This window comes from Platichthys flesus, chromosome 10 (genome assembly GCF_949316205.1).
Source record: "Platichthys flesus chromosome 10, fPlaFle2.1, whole genome shotgun sequence".
Classification (NCBI taxonomy): domain Eukaryota; kingdom Metazoa; phylum Chordata; class Actinopteri; order Pleuronectiformes; family Pleuronectidae; genus Platichthys; species Platichthys flesus.
Genome location: NC_084954.1, coordinates 19,814,164 through 19,839,548, shown reverse-complemented (window position 1 = coordinate 19,839,548; position 25,385 = coordinate 19,814,164). Strand labels below are relative to the sequence as shown.

The 25,385-nt window shown below is 38.6% G+C and overlaps 1 long non-coding RNA gene across 3 annotated transcripts in view; it reads right to left on the bottom strand.

Moving 5' to 3' along the window:
* LOC133961401 (uncharacterized) overlaps positions 1–25,385 on the bottom strand; it is a 32,002-nt gene that overhangs the window by 5,682 nt on the left and 935 nt on the right. Inside the window, exons 2-4 of one of the 3 annotated variants that reach the window (XR_009922003.1) lie at positions 22,679–22,711; positions 9,425–9,496; positions 4,220–5,921 (exon numbers count right to left, since the gene is read on the bottom strand). This is a non-coding gene — a long non-coding RNA (uncharacterized LOC133961401). Of the gene's footprint in view, positions 1–4,219; positions 5,922–7,710; positions 8,822–9,424; positions 9,497–22,678; positions 22,712–25,385 lie in introns of those variants that run through there. The other 2 variants (XR_009922005.1, XR_009922004.1) reach the window with 2 other exon arrangements.

The window sequence follows — 25,385 nt, the reverse complement described above, 5'->3', positions numbered from 1 at the left end:
TTTGCCAACCCGGGGAGTAGTCCATGTGTCACTGAGCCTCTAGCACCACTTACAATATTTAAAAAATGAAACATTTTAATGTGGATGTAGGCTTAAGGCCATTTTAGATACAACACGACAACTGCTCTGCTCTAAACCCTGCTCTATTCAAAGGCCTGCTGTGCACAAGGATGTTTTTCCACTGCGCCGAGCAAAGTACACATGCACTGCGTCGCTCGACAAGCTTTCAGCCTGTGCCTGGCTTCTAGCACAGAATGCACAATGGAGGAAAAACTGGTATTGTGCATGTCTGAGTTCCCTGAATTATTAGACACAAGTTTTCATGTACATAAAGGCTACAACAAGCAGGCATATTCAAGTTTTTCAACATAGAACTTGTTTATAGGAAGGGAAAATGTGTAAAAAGAGAAATAGAGCTTAATTGGTTTGAACCATGCACATCATCATACCGAGCTACAGTTTCTCACTCTTAACTCATACAAATCAGTGTTAACCACACCTATTATAAATGGAAGCTTTGTAACCAAATTAAAGAACAGTTACTCTTTAGCATCTTAAAAAAAAATATCCTGCGAGCTCACAGATATCTATATAGCTTAACAAAGCTTTATTTATGACCTCGTTGAATTAAATCAAGTACAATCCTGTCACCAAAATGCACATTGTAGCTCATCAGCTACAGTAGTTCAAAAACTAGCCGTGAATGTCAATTTGGCTGTTAACACATTTGCGATAAAGGGAGGAATTTCACAGATCCACTACCAATACTAACGCAAAGGCAGCCGAGTTAATACATCACTTCCTGCCTCTTTGTGCTGCAGCCGGCTGCTCCACCCGTAGACTGAATAATGCAAAGGATTTGTTGCTGTTGTGAACGCATCTGTGCACAAAACCTCCCGCTGTGTCATGCATGTGTGGAAGGAAAACTGCTGGTAAACTCTGTAGCCAATTCTCTGGATTTAACCGGATCTGTAGTGAAACCGGAAAGGAACAGGTGTTACTAAAAGGTATCAATGGCTCATTGATACCTTTTAGTAATGTTTGCAACATTTTTCTCATCTTCAGTGCACTGGCTTAAAATCATCACAGTGGACAAACAATTAAAACTCCTGACACTGAACACATTCTCCAAACTGCCACACTCACAGCCGCACCAGCTGTCAGACAATGACAGTGCCATTAACACTGTTGTGAACATATTGTCTGCAGTTTAACAGTGAACATCATGTTGATGTAAGTGAGAAAGAGAATCATCTCTGCAAACTGCTGTACACTGTAATGAAAAATTAACGTTCAAAACACATAACCTTGACTTGTCATCCTTTTAGGGACTATTGGTGCAATACAGTTTAAATGAGCACCCACGTCAAATATGCATTCCCCTGCAACCTGAGAGGGACTCACATCATTAAGTGCAATGATTTCATTAATTCTGAAGGCAGAGAAAAAAGGGACATTCACTCTCTAGGACTTCATAATTATCAACTGTGTATGTGCATGAGGGAGTGTCGTTTTTAGATTGTGTGTGTGTGTGTGTGTGTGTGTGTTGAGATGAGCATGCACACAACCACAGATTCTCTCCATATTTCTCAGAAGCACAATTTGAGGTTAATTGCAGTCCCATTGAGCAGGCTTATCATTTTCTCTAAATTAACCATGGCATTAATGCAGATCACCTCCCAGGCAGGGAGGCTGCGGCACAACACAAATTGAATGCAAATATTATCAATAATTCTTAGCTGCCTTACATAGAAAGGCAGGAGTATTGGTTGCCAGTTTAAAGTCACGGTTCTTTTTGTTGTAAGCTCTTATCAGGCGGTTCATGGTAGATTGTATGTTGTTGAAAACTGTATAATTCACTGACACAGGTCATTAAAGGGATGTTGCCCAGTTAGACCTCCGCTCAAGATTTTTCCACTGAGTGTAACTTGTTCTGCCCTAACAGGTGCAAACTAACAAGCACTTTTCAATGCAACTAATTTAGTCTGTTGATGTCACATATCAAAGGCCCCAATTTCAATCCCACTGAACATCTAATTATCCAAGATTATGGGTGTGTAGCATCTTTAATTGTCAGTTATTACATGCAAACTGTTACAATAATTGTTTGAGGATAAATCCATATAACTAAACAGTCTGTGTCCACGCAAACATTTTCCCAACTCGGGTGGGAAAACGGGCAACACTAAAAAGTCAAAGTGCATATCAAGTACAACATTTCAGTTCATGTTTCTGATCAATTTTGGTTTTAATAATTGTATGCTATCGGGATTGACTACCATGACTGACCCATGATCAGTCAAGTGCATGTATTGGTAGTACCTGGTACAAGAACTCCATCCCCAAATTGCCTCTGCGCAATGCAGAGGGGCGTGGCTTCTTCTGCAGCAATGAAGTTAAAACACAGCGTTGTCACACTCTGTGGGAAGAACTGGTTAACCCTGATCCTGGTTGGAGGTTATAATGGCGATGGATTTTTTCAGTTAATTGCACAGCCCAATCCTCAGTGACACTCCATACAAACACCAGTACTCAACACTGCAACAATTAAAGATTAAATGGTTTGTGAACCAGGAGCTGGTAGCAAGTTAGCTAGGCTACCAAGTAACATCTGCCTGCCACCGCCACTGATTAACATGTAATATCTTGATTTAATTTCATCCAAAAGATGTTAACACAGCAATTCTGCTTTATGGAGGGAGGGGTCATCCATCAGCGGCTGACAAAGTCTCTAGTGGTTCTAGGTGGGATCAATCTTCTCTTTGAACTCTCAGCAAATTAAGCTTATAAATGTATTATTAAAAATCCCATATTCCTTGAATTGAAGGCTCGAACAAAGGTCACCTCTGCACAAGCACAATCAAGACATTTCTTAAGAGACAACAAGCATAAAAACAAAATTGTACGAGTTTTTAAACTAATTCACAGACTGTTCAATAATGATCATGTTCAATATTTTTTTTTTCTTCTTTTATTACAAAGGATCCAAGTGTACATATGAAAAGAACCGTAGGGTGAGACCACTGGTGGCGAGGAACGGATTTATGGATAAGTAGTTAAAGATTCATTCCAAGATCGTTGTAAATCTCTTATACAAAGACATTATATATTATAATGCTGATATTTGTCCTCTCTATACTGGCTCAGGTTAATGCACCATGAGGTTAAATGCTTTAGTAAATCGCTGAAACATTTTATAGGTCACCACAGACTTACAGTATCGGGCTGATACAATCCCACTTTATCCTCCAGTCTCCTTCAGATAAAAGTCAGCAGCTTCTATCTCACATCATTCCCTTCTAAATTCATCTGTCATCACTAAAACCACTGCTCGACATGAGCAAAGATGATAGGGGAGGAGCGGTTGAGGGAAAGGACGAGCGGAGACAGTGATGAGTACAGCAATAATAGACCTCCATTACGCCACATATTAACCTGCACCATGCATGACTGGGTTGTAAATGGGTTTCGTTAAAAAAAAAAAAAAAACATGCTGCACACAGAAAACATTGAATGAATCTTCAGTGTCCATGCATCACTTTGGAGACACTGAAATATCAATATAATGTAATATTATTAACAATATAAACAGTGTGTTTAATAAGACATCCATTATTAATATTACATGTAATAGTGAAAATGAGGTTTTCCTAAATTAAAGTTTCAACTCCATCTAAATGTTTCATAGTCACTTTATTTATTTTGCAGCTGGTCGGACTGGTTCAAGGCTTATAACATCCAAAAACCTTGGATGGAGAAAATTAATTGGAAATTTACTTTGGGAACCAGAGCTTCTCTAAGTGGGCAGTCACAGTTACAATATTCCGGCACAAGAAGTAGATTCTCGTTAAGGCAAATGAGATAAGATTTTCCATCAAAGCTCCAGTTTGTGGTTTAGGCGGATAAGACGACTGCACTTTATTATTTAAATCTAGGTTAAGAGTAATCTAGGCTTTACTGTTAAGTGTAAATGGGGTCACATTGTATGAGAAATGCATGTTAGCAGCAGGTAGAGAGGCGACAAAAGAGGAGAGGAAGATGGATGGACAAACATGGTAGATTGATGGAACGGAGTGAGGGTTAGATGCGGGTGGTTGCATATGTGAGAGGGACGTGTGTGTGTGGGGGGGGGGGGGGGGAATGTGAGAGCTGGTAGCTAATGGTGGGAAAACATTTTACCGGCAGGCAGCAGGATAGTGCAGTCAAGCGGTGGATGAAAAAGATGGAGAAGCAGGAGGATAAAGAGAGGAAAGATGAGGGATGAGAGAATATATGAAGATAATCGGAGGGCGTGCAAGGGAACCAGAGTAAGAAGGGCAAACCCGAGTGAAAAGTTGCGGTGATAGAAAGAGACAAATGGAGGGAATGAAGAAGAAGACGAGGGTCAGGGGAAGAGGAGAAAACGGGATTACCGAGCGCTGAAGAAGAAATGGGTGGATGACGAATACATATGGAGGGAGAGGGGATGACAACATGATGAAGTAGGAAGGAGGATGTGATGAAAGAAAACAGAATGAGGAAATAAGGAGAGATGTGGTGGATTAGACAGAAAAAAAAAAAAAAACAGGTGAAAGACTGAGCTGATTTCCAGCCGATGGATCTCGTCCATAGCTCCGACATCTACACACACACACATTCTCAGATTGCAAGGAGGGACAGAGAGAAATTAAGTAAAGCTGTTTCTACCCCAAGGAGCCCATTTTATCTTCTATGGAACATCAAATCACACACACAACAGGCCATAGGGAAGACATTTCGGTGAGGGAGAGTGTGTGTCCATGTGTGTCGGTGTGTATTTAGTGCCCTCTTTCCCTGGAGAGAAAGAAAATCCTCCAACTGTCTCACTAGCGACACCCAACAGAAAAGTCTGACAAATAATACTAAGTTATGTGTTTTTATATTTATCCTTGACTTTTGGATTTAACAAAAAGTGCGTCTGTAAAATTACAGTTCCAACCGTATCCTTGACAAGTTTCTAATACTGCGCACTGAACCAAGGATTTATATAATTTGCCCGCTTCCAAATGCATAATTAGTATTTTTTTAGTGTTTCAGTTATCGCGTCTTCAGCGATGAATGCATAGCCATATGTTCACTGGTTGAGTTTCTTCATCCCATGGCAACAGAAAAACAGATGTTTGAGTAAATACTGGCCAGCTGTTTAAACTACTGAGAACCTTTCTAACACTGTGGATGATGTTGGACTTTCACACTTATAAATATACACGTAAAGAAAGTGTGTGAGAAATTCAGCTCTGTAAAGACAGTTACTGTAAACATGTGGACATCCCTTTTCATAAATTGCTGTGATCACTGGCTGCATGACTGATTACTTCATACGTGCCGAGGGGCAACACATCAGTGGGCGGGTTTGTGAAATTCCATTTCTCGGCCAAAGGTGGGGCCAACAGAGATGGTAAATGCTCTGTCTTCATTTTGTCAGTGGTGCCTTTCACACACATACTTTATATCTGGACATACACACGAGGCCTCACCTGTCGAGAGCAGCCATTTATTTCAATTACATGTCCGGTTTTTCAATTCATTCTCCCCCCCTCTCTCTTTCTCACAAACACACAAACACAGACCATGAGGTTGTCATACAGACGTGATCTATTGCCCTCATCCTCTTTCCTGCAGTGCTGTGTAACAACCATGGTTCAGTTCTGTGATCTGCTTTAGATTTTTTTTTTATTTTGTACACTTTTTGGTATTCAAGCTTAATGCAGAAATAAAATCAGCATTGTTAATTAAATAACTGTCGCAAAGGTTATTTCTTAGCCTTTGTCATTATTAGGTTTAAGTCTTAATCTTAAAAGTAAATAATCCCCTTCTAGATACATAGACATATTAGGAAGAATTATGTGTCGAATGTCATTTCTTCTTCTTCTTCTTCTTCTTCTTCTTCTTATTATTATTATCTATAAAAAAAATTGTTTAAAAGAAGGTTAGGGATGGTATGTTTAATGTTTCTTTTCTCATACTGTTCATTGCTCCTCTTTTGAGCCTCTGTCTGAAACACTTGGTTTTAGCTCCAGTCTCTTTAGCCCCCCCCCCCCCCCCCAATGGACAATTCTGCTGTGATTGGCCGGCTAGCCAACTTTGTTTACTTAATAACTTCTTAGTTTATGCTTACAGCAGACATTACAATCTAGGGTACAGCTCAACATAAACTTTAGGGTGCACCCACTGTCTAGCATGTGAGCCCATTGTCTATTCATGTTTTGCAGATGTTGATCCTCAGATCAGGTGAATTCTATAGTGACCTTTGCTGACTCTGTGGTTGGACTCTGTTTGTTGTTTGTTAGAAAAACGTAGCTGACTGACACGGCATCATACATGATACTTTCCCCTCCAACACATTTAGGATGCAGCCTATAAGTCACACCTTTTCAGACGATATGTTTCAGACACAGAACAATACATTCATTGTCGCTTGTTAACCAAATTTCCACCACATTGGTCAACCAGTTTTAGCAATTGTAGGAAATGTCAGCCTCTGGTTTTGTTTTATTTGGCTTTGTTAGGGGGCGTCTGCTAGACTAGCTGCTTGCTGTGCATTATTCAAATGTAGGCCGTTATGACATCACGATGTTGCGCAAGAAATCGCCTGGACTCCTGAAAAACAGCGAAACACACTGAAATACAGAACCTGCAACAGCACATTCGAAAGGAATAAGTTCACCCCCTCCACTGGGATCTGTCAGTTTGTAAAAATCAACACTAAAGGGCAAAGAACCTTGTTGACAGAATCAGGCAATTTTATCCCAAGCAAGTCAGTTGGTCACAACAAAAACCCAAAGTACTGTACTCTGGGGAAAAAAGAGTGGCAGTCCCAACTATACTGAAAACCCCTGACAAAAATAAAAAGATTTAGTGTTTCTATAAAGAGGAGTGGAAGCACCAGTACAGTACAAAGGGCGTGTGAGATAACCACACAGGGACCTTTATTGTGCTGGGTTTTTGAGAAATGACTGGGTGATTTGAGTTCTATGAGGGAGTTGCGGGTGTTCCATTAGATGCTACTGTGCGTGATGACCACACGTGTGTCTTTGAGGATGGTCGAGCAGGCACTGGCTCAGTGGGAGATGAAGCAATTTAGAGGTCAGAAACCTTTACAGAGGGCAGAGACCCAAGGGGCCAGTGCAGAATAGAAGGGCCAAGAAAGAGCGAGCGAGGGTTCGGGAGAGAAAGAGTGAGAGATGCTGTAGAAGACGAGGAGTTGCATAGAGGCTCCCTGAAGAAGTGACCTGCTGATGTCCATCACCCAGGGGATGGGGACTGTGTTTTTATCAGTGTTCTCTGTACCTCCATCACAAAGACAGACTTCAGTGTTCTGCTGCATGAGTAGAGGGAGCAAAGCACTGTACAAAAAAAAAAAAGATTACGGCTGCGTTGCAACACAGTCAAAAAAAAACAGAAACAAACATCTTTGACAACATGAATTCTGACCTTTTACCTAAAAAAAAAATAATATATATTTCCACTCACTGAGATCCAATTATTTACTAATTCAGACGTATATGGAAACCTAATTATAACCTAATTATATCAGGGTCAAAGCCTCATTTCAATTGCTTCAACCATGCAATTCTTCATTATGTCAAATGTGCAGCAAATCTTTGAACTAGGATTGCTGCAAGTTACGGTTTAAGCACATGAGTCAATGACACTGTTTCTTCTTTTCATACATTTTAATAATTTCAACACAATCAATGAGTCATACTGCTTGTGTTATCAACCTATTTGGGGTGTTAAAAAATTAACCCCATTTACTCAAAGCCTGATCGTACCATAAGAGATAACAACATGAATGTATGACTTTGGTATTCATTACCATTACCAAAGACATGTTATACGAGACCTGTATAACATGTCTTTATCTTTTCCAAACTTCACATGCATTTGACCTGATTTTTCGTTAGTGATGCTGATCTCCAGATGTTCCTTAAGCAGCTCTGAGGCTTTTGTATCTTGTTTGTGCTTTAAAAGAAAAATCTATTGAGTCCTCAGACAAAGTGACAAGGGGTGACTTATCAAACCTGGAGCTCTTTAAGACATGACAACATCCAACAAGTTGTCCAACCTGGACAAGTATTTGGGAAGTTTGCCCCTTCCCTTGAATACCACCCATATGGTAACCATGGTCACCAGCATGAAGACAGTCTGGCTTATGAAACCGGTTCTGTTTTTAAATTGACAAAAATCTTAAATATATGTGAAAATGTATGTGGAGCCACAGTGACTAACATTACTGATAATATTTTTTAACTGCACATGGTTAAACTTCTCCTGCTCACACTCATACTAATTCAAACATTTTACCCACAGCCCATGCTGTCAAAAACCCCACATAAACTTGGTCCAAACTTCAAACTGCACATTCTCATGCAATCCAAATACAACTACAACACACATATACAGTACACACACTCCCACATCTGTCACAGAGTCAAATCTCCACCCACGTTCAAATTTACACACACAGCTGCACAAATTGTCACCCAATTGCATTCATTCACAGCCAATAATGTGAGCTGTCAGAGAAGCAGGCAGTCAGGCATGCATGTGTGTATGTGGCTGTGAACCCCCACACACTCATACAACACTCACTCAAACCGAAAATTCATGGATCATTCCACAATATCTGGCTTCCGTTGATGAGGAGGGCATCTGTGCGTCTGTGTGTTAGAATAGTAAATATCTGAGAAAATTAACTGACCAGCCACGACAATCAGGCCATCTGACTGTCTCCCACAGCACAAACAGAGAAATATATCAGGGACGGAGATGAGATGGAGAAACGAGAGCAGGGATGAAGCTTGGATGTGGAGAAAGAAGAGAGGGAGAGACTGATGAAATTAGATGGAGAAATGAGAGGCTAGATGTAATACATATTTTTGATTACAAAACAATTTGTTTATATAAGTATTTGTCAAATAAGTTTTCAAACTGCTTCCAAAATTTTTTAACAGTATTTACGGTGCAACTAAATATTTTCCTACAATTCCTTTTAGCTGAAATCTTTACCAAGTAACCCTTAAAGTGTCTACACTGAATAGCCCATTAGTATGTTATGTGTTTCAAATTTAGAATAATTTAAGGGTTTTGCAATCTCTTGGCCAGGTGTTCGATCTAATGCTACCATTAGAAAAAACATTTACATTACATTTATCTACCATTTGTTCCCTTTAAACGTCTTTTTCACCTGGTTGAGGAATATCAGTCATATTGACAGGTACAGCAGATTACAAACTATTTAAAACCCAGTGATGATTGGAAAAGGCTGTGTATGTCAGAGGCCATCAAATTAATTTAACACAAACACATTTATGCCCGTGGAAAGGAAAAAAAGGACATCGTGGGATTTACACTTTTATTACTGCAACACTAAACAGGGCAGTAAAGAAAAACAAAATCCTACCTGTTGTTCCTCTGGGAAGGAGATAAACAGATGTTACTGTTCTGTTGGTCAGCATATCCACTGGAGAGCTGACTGTGTGAAACAACATTTATATTTTAGACCCACACAAGCAAGGCTGGCATATTATAAAATGGTGTCATAGAGGGTTAAAACAGCAACACAAAGACTGTTTTTAGCACAACAGGGTGGTAATGGTTATCTAGGAACTGTTAGCAGGCTATCAAGTTTTAATGTTATTTGAATGCAAAGCTGCCATCAATCAAGGGCACATGAGCAAAAGGCTTTTCACATTTGTCAAACACAGAAGGACATAGGTAAATTTAATTGAGCCTTTATAGTCCATTAGAGCAGAAAACAACATGCTTTCCCATATCAGTCGTAACAGGGAAATCACAGGTCAAATTTACATCAATATTGGCTGCAGTTTTTATAACCTAGTAAGTTATGGTGTGGATCTATACTAACAATCGCATCATGGACTTGTCAAATCACTTTCATTGAGAGAGTGCTTTTTATTGTTACATTTCCACTTATTTTAAGGTAATAATACATGGATCTGAATGAAATAAATAGAAACTTTATTTAAAAAAAATATTTGTGAGTTTCTATTTCTATGAATATAGTGGGATGTGATTGGTTTTAAGAGACTGTTGGGTAATTTAAAAGAGAGAAACTATTTGGCCCCACTTCTCCTTTGCATGACTGACTGATTACGTTAGGGTTAAGACTGAACACATGTAAAGCATCCGTGGGTCTCTTGAAAGGCGCTATATAAATTCAAGTTGTTTTTATTGTTATTGTTATTATTTTGAACAGTTTTAAAAGCTATGCCTTTCTAATAACTGTTCAGTTGTATACCATCATAGTAAAAATACTTTTTTTAATACATTTTAAATCACACACAACATTTTAAGATCAAGAACCGCAAATTATTATGTTGCTTACTGTAAATATGAACTGTTTCTTTAGATTCCAGTTTCTTCTTAATAAATATAAAGACTTTTAAAGATGAATTTAATTATCCAAACTGCATTTAGGCTCCTACCAAACAAATGCTGCCTGAGGAGACAGACTGCTAATGTTTTACATGATTTCAGATACATTTTAGTCTCTAATTGATCAACAGAAAAAAGAGTGATTGTTTTATATTTGAAGGAAATTTTTGATCAATTTAAGTATAGATTATTATCAATTAGGCTGCTAAAGACAAAGCATCATGTCAGCGCATCTCTGCTGATATTTGACCTTTCAACAGGGCGATGGCTGCATCCCATGTAGGTGTTGGAGTTCTGCCCACTGTGTAAGCTTGATAACTGCTATATCTGCATTTATACTGAACATCCTGTTGGATACTGCATGACCTTACATTTATTTACTCATTTTTGATGTTGGAATTGTGTTTATATTTAACAGTACTTTAGTGGTGATGGGGAACCTTCCAGCTATGATACAGAGAAGAAAATAAAATTCACTATTTTAGCAATGTATTGCCTTGTTTCTGTTGGTTGTTGTTGGTATTAACATTTTCAGTCAAGACTCTTTTGAAACCAGAAAAACTCTTCAACAAGACTGGTGAACTTACCAGTACATATCTATGGAACTCACATTCTTTCACTCAATCTAGAAATTTAGGTCTTCATAGAAAAAAAGAATACTAATCTCAGCGGGACTGGTTAAATCAAGGTTAAAGAAAGTAAATCAATATCAGCTCTATTCTGGTTTGGGGTGGATTTCTCTTTTCATAGCCTCAGAGGTCCCAAGAGATCATCTGGAAACCCAGTTTATCAGCCCTGCAGCAGTCACAGAGGTGCAACTGGCTCCCCAGAGAGCCAAAATGCCAGCAAACCATTTTTATGGAAAGTACTATTCACAGGCTTCAGAGAAACAGCTTTTGTTCATTTAACCTCAAAGCAACTGTGTGTCTTCAACAGGATTTTCCTCTGAAGGATTTCTGACAGTATTAGCCATTATCAGTGTTTAGCTGCAGGAGTAAAGCACTGCACTAATCAAAGGACTTTTTCATTTAAAAACTATGGAAATCCTCATAAATATCACAGTAAACCATACAACAGTCTTGCACCCTTGCACATTGGAAAGTTTAATACCTTATTCTGTATTAATGATGAAGAACACACTTTGAAAAGCATTGAAATCTCAAACTTAGCCAAAAAAGAGCTAACTGAAAACTTGAAGTAAATCTTTGTGATTGACAAGTGCGCTCATACTTTGCACCCTTTACTGCAGCAGTGTGAAAGGTAGGATAGCATAGTGGGAATTTTAGGTGTTACAGTATGAAATTAGGCATAGTACAGACGATAGGCAACAGAAAATCATATATGTCTCAAGGCAGAAGAAGATAAGTGGAAAGCCCAGCAACAAAGTACAAATCAGTGTGACATCTACACTCATAAATACCAACATTACTGAAATCTTCAGGACAACAACCCACCTGTTACTTTTCTTCATGAACTCTTGAACACGAGTCTGTAACAATCTGCTCAGTCTGTTTCTGTTTGTATTCATTTCCGGTTTTTATTTTGTTGTCTGGGTTCTTGAGTCTAGGGTTACTTCCTGTTGGTTTCCCAACACAACTCTGCCTGGATCACCGACTTTAGATTTTGTGCCTTTTCCCTGAATGGACTTGTTTGCTTCTCCAATTGCCTACTAGTGATAGCGAGATGAAGCTTCATGAAACATTAAAGCTTTCCAATTGGTTTACTCGTGGGCCGAAGCGTCATGCTGCTTCATTTGCTCTACTGCGCAATCAAGTGGACATTAAATGTAAAACAGGCAGAGTGGTTTTAATGACACCATGGCTTTGGTTATGAAAACTTTGAATTGAATAAATTAATTAATGTTTGTGATGCCAATACATACATTATGAACTTGTTAGTATGGTGTCTGTCTTTATGATACAATGGCGGAGTCAAAAGGGAAAGTTGAAACAAATTGGGCAAAGAGTTGTGATGTGAATGTGTTTGTGTTACTAGTGACAACATTTAACATGTAAAATATAGACATTTTATTCATTTATTTTAAAAAATACATCTTTTCCACAGTGCTGGGTTTCAGGGAGTTTTTTTTTTGTTGCAAATAAATCGCAATAAAGTCCCAAGTCCACAAAATGTGAGTGGGGTCCAATGTGTTTTGCTGCCCCTTATATTTCAAATCGCACGCCAAATCCGCGAACCATTTCCTGACTCAGTCATGTGGTACTGCTGGCTCTGGAGGCTTTAGAGTTTTTTTTGTACTTGATTTTTTTGTCGCGCTTCCTTTTGTTGAGTCCCAGCTTCGTACAGAACTGTCATAGAGTCAGTGGTCAAACCAATAATGGGTTCTGCAATCTGTATCCGTTTATTACCTCATCTCGTTATGCTACAAATAGAACCAATTTCCATTTTCTATACTTCTAATGGTGAGAGAGGACATTAGCCTTGGCTGAGGTGGGGGCTGGACTAGGCCCCTTTTAAAGATGGCACAATGATGCTTTCGACTCTAGCAGGTTATCCACAAAGATCTTTTATCTGGCCACGAATCTAACATCAATATTATATTTAAGATGGCAGATTGGTTGACAGATTTGAACCACGAATGTCTGCAAAGTGTCACAACGCAAGAAGAGCTACTTATCAGAGTAATGAGTATTGTCTTTTTTACAGGCATCTGCCAATAAGCCTGAATATTTAAGTCTTTACAGGTGTAAATAATCTTGTTTTTGGTGTCCAGCATATGTGCACACATGTAAATCTGTGTGATACCTTCAGGCACTGCTGATGAATCAATAGTGACAAACCTGTAGGTAACATAAAAACATACTTTTAAATCAGTGTAAAAGCCTAACACTTTACTCCATCAGCTCATTCAGCACTAGCACTATTAGTATTTGTGATATTTGTTGTCTGGTCATGTTTTCATTAAGCAGTTCTGCTTGGAGTACTTCACTTCAGGTTTACGTATAAAAACTGGGTAGGTGGCGAGGGAGGCCTGGATGTGAGCGCGACCGTGTCACTCTCATTGCCTTCCTCAGGCCATATGAAAATGGAGAGTGACACAGAATCACGATGCCACAGAGAGTTGTTTTGAAGTGGAGGACCTTTTCCCCAAAAAAATCCCATGAAGTGGGCTTTCGTGCGGTGGAGGACGGTGGTCCCGAGCCGGACCAGTTGGCTCCATCCCCAGTTACGCCTGAAGTCAGAGCTCTAAGAGCAGAAGCGTTGCAAGTCGAAGGGGAGCAGTCTCTGAGTGATAATATAATATTAGTAGAAGGATAGTGTTGGCAAACGTTGAAATCAGTTTTAAATCTATGTAATTCGACCCAATGGAGCCAATCCCAGCTGACATATAGAGAAAAACTCCTAGATTTTCACTGAGTAAAATAATGAGGAGTTTAAGCTTGTGAGCATTTTGCATTCCAATACTGTGTAATAAGACACAGCCCTGACTTTTATTTAAAATGCCTTATCATACACAGTATGGAGTTAGTCATTGGAACACAATATCTCTTAGCATCTTGCAGTAGCATATTTACAAAACCTTCAAGCAACTATATTATAATTTTATCTGCAGGACTGTGCAGGGTTAAATATAAGTCACTGAATACATTACAATAAGAATATAAAACACACCTGCTACCATAATCACCCAATACAAATGTTCATGACAGTATCAATTATATGAGTTTCAAGTCCATTCAAGCAGTAAACAAAACTGGCCGAGTATACTGGCATCTTAGTTTTATTTGATTATTTACTTCACGTCTCTTATTTTTCATCTAGTCCTTTTGGAAAATACTGTTTCCCTTTTCACATGTTCTCTAATGACCAGCGTGACATATTTAAGATAGATGGAGTATGTCACTGCTGGTTGTTCACTCCATCTCAGATTTTTCTGCCCCCAAACCCTTTTCCTCGCTCTCTCTCACACACTAACACACACTCACACACACTCACACACTCCTTCCTGATGATGAGTGATGGAGTAGACCAGTGCCTATACTACTCTCCTGCTCTGTCACTCATTAGTATCCCCTCACTACTTGTATCTCCATTTCTCTCACGTTAAGATAGATGGGTCAGGGCAGAGCAGCTGCTGGCTAATCAGTCTGCCTGTCAGTAAAACGTGGAATTGCTCTCAGCTGTGAGGTGCATACACCGCTGATTGTGTAGGGATATATGTGAGTTTGCGTGTGTGTGTTTGAAGTCCACAGGAATAGAGAGAAGTATTAATGAGTAAAATCTTAAGGGCGTATGGCTTATTTTTAATTATGAATACAATGGACTGGGCCAGTCATATATTCTCTCAGCATTGCAGATTGGGAAGTTTTACACCCAAATGAGTTACTATATATTTAATTTACGCTGTTAAAGTTATGGGTGGGTTGTGATAATTTTCACTAGGTTTTGCACCATTGGTGGTCTTTTCCACAAGAAAGAGTAGATTACTCCTCTCACCTAAGTTTTGATTTTAACAGGATAATGTTTATCAGTTCGAACTTTGGAAAACCCAATGTAATTTTACTTTATTTCAACTTGTTAAAACTGTTTCCTTATGCCAATCATATCTCTTTCATAGCTGTAAATGTGTTAAGCCATGTAAGTGCTTATATCCGGATATAAGAGAACACCTGTAATGTTTAATGGAGCAAGGCTTAAAATCTTTACTGTATTTAACGTCCTCTATTATTAAGCAGTATGAAAACAATATCACTGATTTGTTTGGATCACATTTCGCTACAAACAAACACAGAATATAGCTACTTTTTTATGAATGGGTGAGTGATAGATTTTTAATGGGGGACATTTCATCCTGGCAACTTTACCACAAAGTTCATTGATACACACAGGTTGACAGCTGAAATAATGTGTCACTACCACATTTGTTTGCTACAGCTAGCAAGATTTGGTTGATTCTTAAATTTCTAAGGGATTGGTTTTAAAGTCAGAATCCTACAAGTTGGTCTTGAATATGCACAATGGATAATTCTTGATTAGCTATTAAAATACTGAGGTTAAAACTACATATCCTGTAAAAAAGGCTACAGCATTCTCATTAGTTCATGATGCTGGAAAACAATGGAGCCCTTCTCCACCACTACGTTACTCATAGTATACAGTAACATAATTACGGAATGATTGTACCTTAGGCATTTGGTGAATATTTATAATATTGGAAAATAAGCCACACAGAGGCCTGATTTGAGAAGAACAACCGATGATCGTTAGAGAAAATAATGTTATCTAATGCAAGTGTGTGGCTGCAACTATAAAAAAAAGGGTGGAAGATGAAATTCTGAGCAGGATACAACTGTACATTTGTACTAATTTGAGAGATCAAAGGTCAAGGTCACTTGACCTCACAATCCCTATTTTGCCTTGTGAATGCGTTTTTAAGATCACCTCGGGAGAATGCTCTCTCAGACTCACGGGTTAACTGATTAGATTTGGATGGTCAAAGGTCAGCTTCAGTGTGTCTTTAGGGAATTTCTTAACATTTTGACTCAAAGATTAACTGGTTTTAATGGGCAAAGGTAAATGTATGAGTGACCCTTATATAATTGCGAATATCAATATGGAAGGAATACCTGGAGGGACAAGCTCAGGGGGGTAAATGGTATAAACATCACAATTTGCCTATGTCATCATCCTTGCTTTTGGAAATAATGCAAGGTTACTGTAGGGCAGTTAAAAGGTGATTATTCAGCCAAGTTCAAGCTGATAAAAGCATAGTTCAATCCTTTCCTGGCAGTCTTCTTATGTGTTGAGGTTTTTGAACGCTAAAGTAATCACCCATCTCCAGAAACTGTAGATATATATCTTCTTATCTTTTTATAGTCCACTTTGGGTGTGGAGAAATCCAAACAGTCGTTGTCTGGGGCAACAGTTGACCAGGCCAAATTTAATATCTAAATCATAAATATAATCTGCAAGTTTAAGAGTCTGTATTCATTTAGCGCTTTGAGTCTTATGAAGTGATTAATCCATAAAAGTGCTTTTTCCATCATTCATACACTATCTGCACAGCTGTCGGGCAAATTGTACGGTGACCCTGAGAGCTCAAAGCACTGCAACTTAAGAAAACAAACCGAAGTGGACAAAACACTAGCAAGTCGCAGGTTGCCGACCCCTGTGTGGAACCGAATTTGTCTGATGTATTGGAAGTTTTTGTGTCTCCTGTGGCAGCAGTGTCCATCACTTTTAGCTGTCCTCTGGAAACACCTCCGTTGCCGTTTTCTGTATTTGCGGCGCATTTCTGTATTTGCAGCACGTTTCTGTAATGTGTTGTGTTGTGCACAATGTGTTGTCAAATTGATGAAGATGTTTTCTTACTTTGTGTTTTGTCCACTTGCATGTTGTCTTTTTAAGTTGCAGTGCGTTGAGCTCTCAGGGCCACCTTAAAATTGGGGTTCAGTATCTTGCCTACTTAGAAATGCCGACAGAGGGAACTTGAGAACCCACTGTACCTCCTTTTCCACATCCATTGAAGTCAATACTGAATTGTTAACTACAATATCATCTGTGAATTATATAGTGTTAAAATATGAAAATATATATATATATATTGTATATATGTACCGTAAAATGAATAGAAATTATTTTTTACAAATATCTGTGTAGCATATTGATGATAGAAGAGAAGCTTTATTCATTCACACTACACGTCAACATTTGTCTGAGACCTGAAGTCACTTTGTAGGGTAAGGTTTGGCCTGGAGAAAGATAAATGTAGTCTGTCTATAACACTGAATGTTTTTATATACCAATATTTAATATTGCAATTGTGTCTACTTTAATCCAAGGTAAGAAATCATATAGAGGCCCATTTAATATGACAGAAGATTGATATGCTTACCAACAATTTGTGACTACACCGTACACAAGGTTATTCTGACATAAATCCGAAGGACCTTCGAAAAGGGAGCATCATTCACATCCCAGCTAAATGTTACAGGGATATGTGAACAACTGGAGCTGTCAAGTCAGGACTGCCTATCCCAGATGTTTAGATGAATTAGACCCATAACACCTCCAGGAGGCAGGAGCTCATTTCTGAACCTGCAGAACAAAAGTAATCTTTTTACTAGACGTACAATTAGGCTTATCCCTAGTGTCAGCATTGCTTTCTGTTTTCTTCAGCCCCAGGTGATTTCAACAGTAATAGACCGATGAGAAGGCCGACACTCGCTGATGGCCTCAAAGCTCCTCAGCATCCTATATTGATACTTTCAAGCACCAAAAGTCTGAAGCTGCTGTTTCAGCAACCAAGTGTATTAACCTTCTAAAGACTGAACATCCCTCCTACTATGTATTTTGCTGACAAACAGGCAGAGCTATCGCACTCCTAATGCTGCGAAATCCAGCTGCTGATTGAAGAGGCTGGCCACATATGTCATGATCTGGTGGTCTAACTGGACTTTTGGGAATGGTGATGAAGCCCTAAGGGGATAGGTCACCCGGAAATCAAAAATCCACTCATTATCTACTCACCACTATGCAGATGGAGGGGCTGGTGAGACCCTGAGTCCACAAAACACTTTTGGAGTTTCAAGGGTAAACAGTGTAGCAACCAAATTCAATACAATTGAAGACATACTGGCCTATCCTCAGACGTAATAAAACAGTAGAAAAAACATAACATGCCTTCATGCTGAAGATACTTTACTAATGTATTGTAACACCGTCTTCCATCTTTATAAACAGTGTATGGTACAAACATGCATTACCCCCAAATAATCTATTCTTCTATTATGAATGTACATTGTAGAAACACATGAATCCAGTATTTCTGTCTCTCTCTCTGTCCTTTATTTCTTTACATGACAGCATTTAGCAAAGCGGATGAATTCTTGGGAGTGACCATTAACAGAGAGGGAAATACTGCATTGATTAACAATAGGGAGAATATAGACAGAATGAATCTGGCGGAGGAATAATAGAAGCAAGGTGAGCCTGGGCAATGTGTCCTTCCTGTATGATCTTTCACTATAACTTCATGACCTCCTTTCCTGTAGATTTATAGTAGAGGTGTCCCGCACTCTCGCAATGTTGGCTTCAATTCAGTGCGATTTATTGTTGTGAATAAATCAGTTGGATGCATGAATTTTTTTAAGGAGTAATATGAAGTCATTCAACAGGTAAAGTCGACAATAAATAGGAGGTAGAAGCAAATCATTGCCTGCACGGTGATTCTAGCGCTGAAGTGTCGTTATGATGTTAGATGCATTCATTCATTCAAAGAAACCTGCCTTCTAAATAGGGGATCAAAGGAGGCATAAGGCAGAGCCATTTGTTTGTATTTTAAGCACATCTTGGAACGAATGGAGAGGCCCTGAGAGCAGGGTTCAATTACAGGGGAGCTAAGGGGAGCTCGGCTCCCTTGAAAAGAACACAGGTTCCTTTGGAAGCCTTCCCTGATAGTTTAGGGGAAGCTTGAACAATTACTACATTGACTTTTGTGTCATAATAGTCAATATTCAATGTTTTGTTTATTCACACTTTCTAGTGGTCATCCATGCGTGCCGGCACTGCATTCAGATCTCTCACCTGAACTCCTCATCAGTGAGCTGGTGCCCGAATATTTTAATTGACTGTAAATCAAGCAGTGTTTTTATTCAGTATTTGGGGCAATTTATGGATGAGTCAGCATGTCAAAATGAAAAACAAACAAGCCTCAGAGAACTTGGATTCATTAAATAAACAGGTAGGCCTGCTCCACTACTGGCTACTGCTGTCAGGGACAATCCACTGCGGAGGAAGAAGCTTCTGCGGTGCCAGATACCAATGCTGCCACCGAACCTGGTTCTGAACCTGTTGGTAAATGATTGCCCTTCAATTAGATAAAGAAGCAATGGAGTGAGTGTAAAAACAGGAATACACGGCTCTTCACTTTTTTGCTCCTTTCTATTTTATGTTGCAATCCAAAGACATTAGCATAGTGAAGGGAAAGTGACAGTCAAGGACAGAAAGGGTTAGACGGAGAGAGAGGGAGCTGACAGCCTTTTTTTTATTTTCTTGTAATTTAAAACTTTAAGTTTGCTAAATAATGCTCAGAATGTTTTGTTCAAGCTGTGTGTTGTTCTTGAAGGGATGAGCATGAGAAGCAGAATCAGGTATTTCCTGTGTCCCCCTGCTTTTGTGATTTTGCATTTTGTTTGCTCTGATTAGCCAATTCATATATTCCTTGATTCTTATGTAGTTGTTATTTAGCCTCCATGAAATGTGATTGATGATATTAACTGCCTGTAGTTAGTTAGTTATTACAGTAGAGTGATTTGTACTGTAACCCTGCAATTGACCCTGTAACCCTGCACTGCCAGCACGTATGCACATACATGATATGTTGAGTACTAGACTGGTGCGCACCAGGAAATAAGGCATCCTGCTCCTGTATATAAGAGAGCGACAGCCCAGGGGCAGGAGAGGATGGGGGACTTCTCTGAATAGACGATGTAGTGGCTTATGGGCTGAGTTCTTGCATAGATTTGAAAACTAGCGCAGCTTTCCATATTCACACTCATGAGCGATTGCTGGGGGCCGCTCACCTTTGATTAGAGGGTGTTAACCTTTTCATACATATATATAAGTGTCGTGAGGAATAGACAACAGACACAGTAGACTCTATGAAATGAAAGGCTCTGAAAGGTCCACAACTGTCTAAAACAGGAGCTGGCATTATGAGCAATATTCAACCTAAACATTTAGAATTTTTTTTTTAATTTGGTCAAATGTGATTTTAAACCACAATTAATGTATTTCATCAATTAGGTCAAAACGTTTAGTTTACATTTCACAAATCACACTTAAGGGTGCAGTATATGGTCAACGTCACTCACCTATTTAGCACCATATTAATCCACAGATCAATAAAATTCCAACAAAAAAGGTGTTGGTACATTGCCAAAGGTCCAGACGATCCAATCCAGTAACATAATCACCCCATAACACACTATTTCCCTGTATAGTGCTAAGATGTCAGATTTTACAAACAGGAGATGTGGATATTTATATTTAGCAGGAATTACAAGCAAATTACCTGATAACAGTAGTTAAAGGGCAAATGTTACTGCACAATAATAAATGCTCTGCAAAGTGTTGGAGTGAGATTGTGAATTTGAATGTATGAGTTATGTATGAACATAAATTGAGGGTCTTATTTAAACTACATGAACAATAAGATTATCTCCCAAATTAATTTCCAATACAATGATGTATAAAAAAATCGAAATAATTTAAATCTTTCCAAATTTTTTTAATTGATTATATTCTTAATGAATGCTGCTATGCTATATTACATATATTCTCCTTCCCGAGGACAGATGTTGCAAATTAGCATTACATGACAATCACAAATTAAAGTCCATATGGCGCTCATACCAGACAAACCTCGTTTCTACAGTGATTTTCTTGGCAAATTACTAATTATCAGTTAACTAATAAGGATTTGGAGGAAATGTTATTCAGCATATTGCTGCCAACATGACAAAAATATCCTAGTTATCTTTTCGGGACTTAAAGTTTCCAATTTTAACAAGAAGTTTAAGGTTGTTTTTGTAGTCACTGTGACAAATTTGCTTGTTATTACTGTTTAAGTAATAATTTATTCATCAGAAAGAATAACTGTTATAATTGTTGTAGAAACTTTATTTATGATTGGTTGGTTTAGAGTTATATCATAACCCCTAGAGGTACTGTGGCAAATTGACTGATCAGTGTTAGAACATGACTTTCTCACACACGTGTAGGATGTGTTTGTATGTATATCATGGCTATTATACTGTTACGTGCACTCATGCATACATATTCTGACTGAATAGGAGCCAGCTCCCACTGTGATCCTCAAAGGATAGGAGGAGGTCTACAGATAATGGATGGCTGGATTAATGATTGACTAGTCTATAAAACCAAATAAATTGGTATGAAATAAGAAAACACAACAGTAAATTCATAAATTCAACAGTAAATATAAAAACTTGATAGCAAATAAAAAAACACAATGACAAATAACCATAACTTATCAGTCCCTATTTTTAAAAAAACTTCATTTTAATCTCAAAACCCAGCGTCACTACACTGAAAATAATTAGTTTTTCTCTATATAAATTTTATTTTTTTCATATTTGTTACATTTTATTCAGCGATGCTTTTACTTTCCTGAAAGTTTTTTGTGGTTCCTACTCACTTTGCCCATCCCCTTAAAGGTCAAACAGGTAAAGTAGGAGTACCAGACAATGAGGAGATGAAGAAAGACGAGAGATAACAAGAAGATGGCGAAAAACAAGCGCAGCAGGGGAGGGAAAAAAACAAGGCCGGTGAGTGAAAGAGAGAGAATGCAGCAGAGAGGCATGGAGATTCAAATTAAAGGGATTAGACAGTTCATTCCCCTCTAATTCCCTTATCACTTCCTCCCACAGTGGATTGGGTTGCCACTGCAATGTTTACATGACCCCATATCCTGCCGCAGCCAAAACAGGCATGGCCCACATTATGTTAAATCCCTGTTTACCTGGCATAATCCCTCCCAGACAAACACTCAGCAGCCTGGTACCTGAAAGTCAGTCTGAAAGGGTTGTGGACCATTTAATGGTGGAGTAGAGGACCCAGTCTCACTTTAACTCAGAGCTGAGGAAAGAAATCCTTGTGTTTGTGCCCCTTCTACCGAACAAGGCTTTACAATACTCTGATTACACTTTGGTTTGGTGTGGAAGGTGAACAGGGGCCACTATAATGACTTTAAGGTTACAAGGTCTAAAAGGTTTAGAGTTGCACTGTTTTTGTAGCTGTGTGCTACTAAGCTGCTGCTGTTGTGACTGAATAAATTAATTTATTATTAAAAATCTGGCACCTAAGATACATTATTAGACAGCTTGACATCAGGCTTTTGAATATATTGGATTGCAACAAGGTAAATGCATCAACTGTATATAGAGATAGACGACATGACTGCCCTCCCAAACTGGAACCAGGGTGACTTATTTGCCCCCTGGTGGCTGGCTGCAGTAAAGGTCATGAATCCAGATTCCTCCATATTAATGGATGGGACATAGACCAAACTAAAAAGTCATCTACTTGATGATATATACATCAAGTAGATTATTCTCAGCCACAGTTCTAATGCTGATGAATGTTCAAGTGCTCATTTTACAGAAGGGTAAAGCTGAACATGAGATGTGATTGGTGGAGTGTGTGTATCAGTTAGGAGCTAACTTCAAAGTGGAAAAAGTGAGGTAAAAAAACAGAAAAAAACTTAAATGTTACTTACCAAACTAAAATGTCTCTATTCATTCCCCACCACCTGTTGATCAGAGCAATGATCAGGTCATGGAACTGCATGTGGAAAAACAAAACGGAACTCCATCATAGAATAACAACACCATCATTGTACCTGACATCAACAAATCCACAGAGATCCATAGATGAATAACCTTAAAGGTTAGACTAGGTTGTACAAGGATTTACCCAACACCTGTCATACTGTTTATCCTTTTATACAAATCTTGACATTTTTCTTGACATTTTTCCTGATATTTTCTGAAAAGTCTGTTCTATTTGTGTCTGTTCTATTTGTGTGAAATCCTTAATATAATAATATATTCTATACATATACTAATATGTTAATGAATTAAAGTAAACTCTAATTCAATCAAGAATTTGAAGTTATCATCCCCATGTCACATAATGCAGGGGGTAGAGGCTGCTTTCAGTTCTGATCCCTGTTACCGCTCAATTTCCACCCGCTACATATAAGGTAATACTAATCAATTGTTTTGATTGTCCATTTAAAAATCAGTTGATGCACTTCACATGTCTTAGGTTCATCTCAGGGTCTCTATTGATTTACTCCAGGATAGCCCTAAGATAGAAGTGATGATGGAATTTATTGAGGATGTATTTAATGGTAACTAACAAAAGGCTAATATGTTTGGCAAACTGTCGTGAGCTGACATTTCTAGACCTACAACTACTGAAGGAAAATTAACTGAGCTATGGTGAGCAGCCAATAATAATATTGTTTTCCAGGAGGAGCTAAATCAACCAGTCTCCCCACCCATAGCTCCTTCCTCTCAGAGAAGTCCTGTAACTGGAAAATTCAGACTGCATAATGGTGCTGAATGCTGCATGACATGTTATTTTTCTCACTGTGCAGGATGTAGGTGACAGTGATCAGGGGGCAGAATTAACATTCGTTTCAGCTTGGAATGAGCGGAAAAAAGGTAACAATTAAAAAAACTGAAAATGGAAATGTCAAAACTGGGTCATTAGAAAAGGTATTTCCATAAAGGAGCCAATCTTCGATCAGTAAGATACTGCCTTTTTGCTGACACACAACTTACATGCAAGCAAATGCTGCCTTGATGAACCAAAATGTTATGTCTATCCTGCAGCAAACCATATTGTGTTTTTTCTTGGTTCCCTTGTTATAAGGTCAGGATTGAGGTCACCAGGTACCACAAACATGGGTATACTCTGTCAAAACACCATTAATGATCAGGGAGGAAAAAGCATTTCAGGAAAAATGCTCAGTTCATGTAGTCTTCAGGCTGGTCACTGCTAAATGATGAATTTTGTGACGATGCATATTAAGCCATTTTGTTATATAATTCAAATCTCCAGGTCATAAACCTAGTCTGCTCCATCTTAATGGATGGGACATGCACCAAACAAGAAAGTCATATATTTTGAATTCACTTCTAAATTGTGGGAGGAAGTAGAGAAGAGTCCTCCATTTATATATACCATCATGGTTCAGACCTTTGCTAAGCACTGTGTGGGCGTATACAGACTGAGCTTGACAGACATCTCTCTGACCTTCCTGCTCGTTTTTGATGCACTCGACAGTGACACATTCATCATTCTTATTGGTTCTCATAGTGCAGTAAATCCAGCTTAAATCTACCAATCGCTTAACTGAGCAGAATGAGCAGATTATGCACTACACAAAGAGATGGAAGTAGACGTGAGGGAGGAAGTACAAAAGAAAAGGAAACATGCATAAATATGTCAAGGGGCTATTAAAAATTCAATCAGGGAAGACAGGGGAGGTTATGCGCAAAATGTGATCCTTATCAACATACACAACAGACAACAGTTTTGACATTTGCCCTGTTGCTGCAATGATTAAAAGGAGCAATTCTTGTGAATAAATCTGATGTTTTAGTTTCCCCCTGGGCATCCATGGAAGAGGGCTTGGTGGAGCAGAGATGCAGACAAACTGAAATGACGGCAAGGAGCCAAGAGAGCCTGAGAGCCTGAGCCGATAACAAGTGGAACAAAGTGGAACTTGTGCGAGACAGAAGGAAGGTGTGAAAATGGGGACAGGGAGATAATAGATGAGGTGAAATTTGATAGGAAATGAAAATGTATTTGGGTTAGAAGAAAAAAGAAAGAAAGACATTGTATAACTAGAATGGAACTCAGTGGAATGCAAGCCACCAATTACTTATTATGGGGATTCTGTGATTTTCTACATCTAGATCAGATACATCACTTACTGAGAAATCTAAGCAGATTTGGAATAATACCTTATCACGATATGTTAAGAAAGTTGCTTGGATCTACCCGTTCATGCCCATTTCACCACTGGAATTTGTGCAGCTCATCTTTGTATCTTTTGCATAATCCTGCTACCATTTAATTTGTCTCAATTGCCCATGTAAAAGTTACACTTAATTATATGTGACTAGTGCACAGAACAGTATCCTTGAGCAGAAAGGCATACAAATTATTATTCCTGCTGGATGCACAACTATAGCTCTCCGCCAGCTCACCCTTCTCACATCGTCAGTGGAGGTTTAATAAGGAAGGAAGTAAAAGCACCTGAGCAGGTCAAAAACAGGTGAGCTGGGCCTTTAGAATTGTTTAATTTTGATGAAACAAATCTGTCTTCATTTTAATTTATATTGGAGATAGAAGGAAAAAAAACTCACTTATTTCTCCAGAATAAAAGCTCTCATGTACATTACTGTAAA